The sequence below is a fragment of the Pristis pectinata genome, chromosome 3 (genome assembly GCF_009764475.1).
Source record: "Pristis pectinata isolate sPriPec2 chromosome 3, sPriPec2.1.pri, whole genome shotgun sequence".
Taxonomy (NCBI): Eukaryota; Metazoa; Chordata; class Chondrichthyes; order Rhinopristiformes; family Pristidae; genus Pristis; species Pristis pectinata.
The window spans coordinates 62053824-62059823 of record NC_067407.1 but is presented as its reverse complement, the minus strand read 5'-3'; positions in this window follow the sequence as shown (position 1 = coordinate 62059823).

Below are 6000 nucleotides of genomic sequence, written 5' to 3'. Positions count from 1 at the left end.
AACTTGGCTGGCTGATGCTAATGGATAGTTTCACTTGGCTGGAAAATCTAGAACTCTGGCCATGTTGCCTAATGATTAGGAGTTACACTCTTAAGTTGAGGTCTGGAGGAAATTCTTCACTCTTTGGAGATTTCTACCCCGGAAGGCTGTGATGCTTCGTTGTTGATTATACTTCAGACGAAGAGCAATAGAGTTTTGGAACGGAAGCATGTGGGGATTGAAGAGTAAGATGGAACGGAGGCAGCACTGAACTTGTTGAATGATGGAGCAGACCCGATGAGCAGTGTGGCCTTCTGCACCAACATGTTTTTTTAATGTGCACTGTTCTTTAAAAAGCTGAAGAAATTTAGTGCTGGACACTGGATTACATGACCAACTGTCCCATCAATTGGACTTGCTTGTTCATCCTTGGATTCATATGATGTCATAGCCAGGAGATCACCTGCAAAGATTTCCCTTTCCACTCCCAAATCTTTACCTCGTGATATTCAGATGTTGTCCTTCGGCAATATCCTGTGCAGCATAGTGGAAACACAGTGCACATTCATGACACCTATAAATCCTCCCTCGATATTGTCACACTGCTTTTCAGACATCCAAGACAGGATGAACAGAAATTTGTGCCAACAAGAAGAAAAAAAATGGGAAAGCCAAAGCCACAAATTCTGTTCCCTAGTCACCTGCTCTGTCTGTCTCCTTGGCAACTGTCTGAGACTGTTTGCAACCTCACGTCATACTTGACTCTCGGATGAGCTTCTAAATATAAATCCAGAATGTCAATAAAACAGTCTCTTTCCACCTGTATAACATTACCCAATTCCACAATGCCTTAGCTCATCTGTTGCTGAAACCCTCATTCATGTTGTTCTTACTTCTAGACTTGCCCGTTTCATTACACTGAAGGCAATGGTCCCATCTTCCACCCTCCAGGAAGATAAAGTTATTCACAACTCTGTTGTGCATGTCCTAACTTGTACTGTACCATCAGGATTTCTGAATAGTTGGATAATGGATTATTAGAATCTTATTGTACTTAGCATTGGCAGTTTACTTGTGGTATTTTTAGATTAGATTAACTATTATCCAATCGTGTTGACTCTTGGGCTCCCAGGGCAATTGTCAAAAGTCAAAATCAAATTTATTGTCATCTGCACAAGTACATGTATGCACAGGTGCAAGGAAAAACTTACTTGCAGCAGCATCACAGGCACATAGCATCAGATAAGCAGCATTCACAAGAAAACATAAATTATATGCAAATTTTACAAGAAAGAACAATTAGAACAAAAAAAAGTCCATTGTAGTGCAAATTGATCAAAGTGGTCATAGTGTTGCTATACTGAGGTAGTGATTAGGGTTGTGCCAGTGAGTTCAAAAACTGAATGGTTCTTCAAGATTCACACTGTTAGAACTTCAGAGGCATCACACACAGGTAGACTTCCACTTGTAGAATGGTTACTGATGCTCTCTGGACTTAGAACACAGCATTGACACTGTAGTGGATTCTCCATCAATACATCATGAGGATGAGTCAAAATAAGATTACAATTGAAAAGTGCTCAGATATAAAACATATTAAAAAAAAACTTGATTTATACAGCACGGTAACAAGCCCTTCCGGCCCAATGAGTCTGTGCTGCCCATTTAAACCCATGTTAACCTACCTGTACATCTTTGGAATGTGAGAGGAAACCCACACAGACATGGGGAGAACGTACAAACTCCTTACAGACAGCGACAGGAATTGAATCCCAGTCACTGGCGCTGTAATAGCGTCACGCTAGCTGCTGCGCTACCGTGCCTTCCATAATGTTTGTAATTTGTTTTACCTTGCATTGTATCAGAAAAAATTGCTTATAGTATACTTGTGTTTCTACCTTCCTGGTAAAATAATCTGCTTTTCAATATTGACATTGTTTAATTTTGGGTCTATCCTCCATGATACTTCTCTTGAAGGTATAATTACAGGTACTCTCCTCCTTCATCTTTTATTCATTTACAACCCCTCTGTTACCTGCGTGCTTTGGCAGAATGATTTTTTGTCAAGACTTGTGAAGGAACTACTTGAATGATTGGTTTGCGCTACTTGAGATTTTGTGATTGGTAATTTTACAGAAAAAGTACTTAAGTGTGCTGGGTCACCAGACTGGAGGGTAGAGCACTGGCTGTTAATGGCTCAGCTACCACTGAGTCTATGGCCAGTGGCAGTGCAGAGATTATTGAAAATAACGGTACATCGATAGTTAATTCTTCTTCTCATATCCCACTTTCACAGTCTCTTCAGGTTTCACCATCACTCTCCCCCTGTGCTTTCCAATTAGATGAGAAACCCACTTAACCAGCAGCAATGGTGGCAAATCAAGGAGACAGTGAAGAAGAAAGCATCCCATCGCGCAAACTGACAGTCACAGCTGCCTGCTCAGTTAGTGCCACTGCACACGTGGTAGTGGATAGTTTAGCTGTGGCACTTGCATGAATGAGTCACCTGGCATCGCAACAGGGTACAGGTAAGGTAGGCCCACCATCGTTTCCTGGTTGGGAAGGCCGCACACAATTTCTGCTCTGGACAACCCAGACGAGCACTATGACAGGATATCCTGTGGACAAAGGTGGGTTGGCATGCACAACAAACCGTGGAGGGCATTGAAAGTCCTGCCTCATGGTATGAGCGAAGAATTTAGGAGACAAGGAAGCTCACAGAGTTGGACAGGCCCTTCAGCCCACTGCTTCTATGTCGACTATCATGCCTATCTATACCAATCCTCTTGCTTGCATTAATTTCATGTTCCTATCAAGATATCTCTTATGTTGTTCCCGTTCCTGCCTCCATCACCTCCACTGGCAGCTCATTCCAGATGCCAACTGCTCTTTGTGTGAAAAATTTCCCTCCCTCTAAACCTCTTTAAACTTATGTCTTTGAGTTAGACACCCCTATAATGGGAAACAGACTCTGACTATCTACCCTATTTATGCCTCTCATTATTTTATATACCTCCATCATGTCATCTCTCTGCCTCCTTCACTCCAGAGGGAAAAAGGGGCAAGCCTATTTGATCTCTCCTGATAACTCAAGCTCTCCAATCTTACACAAATCGGCAGAGAGTTTAGCATGTGAGTGATGGGCAACTGCATTTGTGGACCAAGTCTGATGGACACTTTCTCAGTTTCTATCACAACTAAGTTAAAAGCTATCCACTGTTAACGTGGAAACATAGTGGAAGTGCAGACTTCTGGCATGCAGGTTCTGGTCACCACATTCATGATGCTGTATTTGGGTTTTTGGAAGATATTCCAGCAAATTACTCAGATTAATGCCCTGGGGGGATGGAAATGGCTTCTCAGAATGTGATTTGTCTGCCCTTGCTCAGAATGACAGCACTTATGATCACATTGCTGCCACTCTTCCAGTGCCCTCATATTGCCTGTCAGTCATCTTGCCCAAATTGTTGCAAATGCGTGGAAAGTCACGTTTGATGAACCTTTTAGGTAACCAAAAAGGTAAATAAGGTTAGGGCAGTGAATGTTGTCTATCTGGACTTTAGCAAGGCCTTTGACAAGGTTCTGCATGGTAGGCTGGTCTGGAAGGTTAGGTCTCACGGAATCCAGGGAGAGCTAGTTAGCGGCGGGGGATTCAAAATTGGCTCGGAGGTAGGAAGCAGTGTGTGGTCGATGAAGGTTGTTTTACGGAACGGAGGCCAGTGACTAGTGGTGTGCCGCAGGGGTCGGTGTTGGGACCCTTGTTATTTGTTATTTACATAAGTGATTTGGATGTGAATGCACAGGCTTGATCAGTAAGTTTGTGGATGACATGAAATTAGGAGGTGTTGTTGATAGCGAAGAAGGTTATCGTAGATTACAGGGGGATCTTGTTCAGTTAGGGAAGTGGGCAGAGGAGTGGCAAATAGATTTCAATACAGATGATGCATTTTGGAAAGTCAGACTGGTGTAGGACTTGTACTATGAATGGTAGGGCACGAGGGAGTGTAATGGGCCAGAGGGACCAAGGAGTACAAGTGCATGGTTCGTTGAAAGTGGTGTCACAGGCTGACAGGGTGGTGAAAAAGGCGTTTAGCACACTGGCCTTCATCAGTGATCAATGAGTACAGGAGCTGGGACGTTATGTTGCAGTTGTATAAGTCATTGGTGAGGCCGCTCTTGGAGTACTGTGTACAGTTTTTGTCACCCTGTTATAGGAAAGATGTGGTTAAACTGGAAAAAGTGCAGAAAAGATTTATGAGGATGTTGCCAGGACTAGAGGGCCTGAGTTCTAGGGAGAGGTTGGCCAGGCTGGGTCTTTATTCCTTGGAACATAGGAGAATGAGGGGCGACCTTATAGAAATGTTTAAAATTATAAGAGGCATAGATAAGGTGGGTGGTAACAGTTTTTACGCCAGGATTGGGGGGTCCAGAACTAGGGGGCATAGGTTTAGGGTGAGAGGGGAAAGGTTTAAAAGGGACCTGAGGGGCAACTTTTTCACACAGAGGGTGGTGAGTAGATGGAACGAGCTGCCAATGGAAGTGGTTGAGGCAGGTATAATAGTATCACTTAAGCACTTGAACAGGTACATGGGGGGGCGGGGCTTAGAGGGACATGGACCTAATGCAGGAAATTGTGACTAGCTGGGTGGGCACCATGGTTGGCATGGACCTGTTGGGCCAAAGGGTCTGTATTGTGCTGTATTGCTCTATGACTCTAAATCATGGCACAACCATGTGTTTTGAGGCTAGGCCACCTGAGCGCAGATGTTAGTGATGTTTTGCATTACCTTCCGTAAGCTATACTGCAGCTATTGCAGCACTTTGTAGGAGCTGGAGGGGGAAGCCTAAGTAGAAGGAAGGAACTAATGGTATGTGGAGCTGACAGTCATATTTTTTTGTCCTGATGTATATGATTTGGAAAGATAATTTGATTGGTCATGTATCCATTGCCTTGGCCAAACGGAAAACTGAGATGATCAGCGGTATGATAAGAAATGTGGTGAAATGAGGAGAACTTTATTTTTATTTGCTAATCAGATGTGGACCATTGCAGGTCAGCATTCAATGATAATCCCTAATTGGCAATGAGGAGGTGACAGTGAGCCACCTTCAAGTCTTGCTGATGTTCTGATGTGGTGAAGGTGCTCCCACTATTCTGTTAAATCAAAAGGTTTTGAAATTTGACCCAGGGAAAAGAGAGGAGCACAATCCGTTTCCAAGTCAGGGTGGCATTTCCCTTGGAGCTGAATTTGCAGACATCGGTGTACCATGCAATTGCTTCCTTTATCCTTTGTAGGTGTGAATCATGCTGTCATGGAGTGGTAGAAGGTTTGTGACACAGAAGGATGGATTATTTTCTCTCAAGCATCGGAGGCAGAGGGGAGACCTGATAGAAGTTTATAAAATTATGGGAGGCGTAGTTAAGGTAGACAGTCAGAATCTTTTTTTCCCAGGGCAGAAATATCAAATACTTGATTTAAGGTGAGAGGGGGTAAGTTTAAAGGAGAGGTGCGGGTCAAGTTCTTTTACACAGAGAGTGATGGGTGCCTGGAACGGGCTGCCAGGATTGGTGGTGGAGACAGATACAATTGTGGCATTGAAGAGGCTTTTAGATGGGCACGCAAACATGCAGAGAATGGAGGGATATGAATCATGTGCAGGCAGAAAGGATTAGTTTAATTTGGCATCATTCTTCTTACGGGGATTGTGGGTGAGATGGTCTGTTCTGGTGCTGTACTGTTCTATGTTCTAAAGAGGACAATACCACCCATCAGGTTTGTGCTTCTTGAGGAAGAGCTCATCAGTCTAATCCCACCTTCCAGTGGTAGGTACTTTGCCCTATGGGGCATGGTTCTTCAGTAACATCTGTTGGAGATGCCCTAACAAATAATAGCCATGCATTGGTCTACGCTGCACACAGCAGCTTGGTGTGCTGTTGGTGGAGGGAGTGTTTATGGTGGCGGACTGGGGTGTCTTTCAAGTGAGCTAGTTTGTCCTGCATGGTGTTGAGCTGCTTGAGCT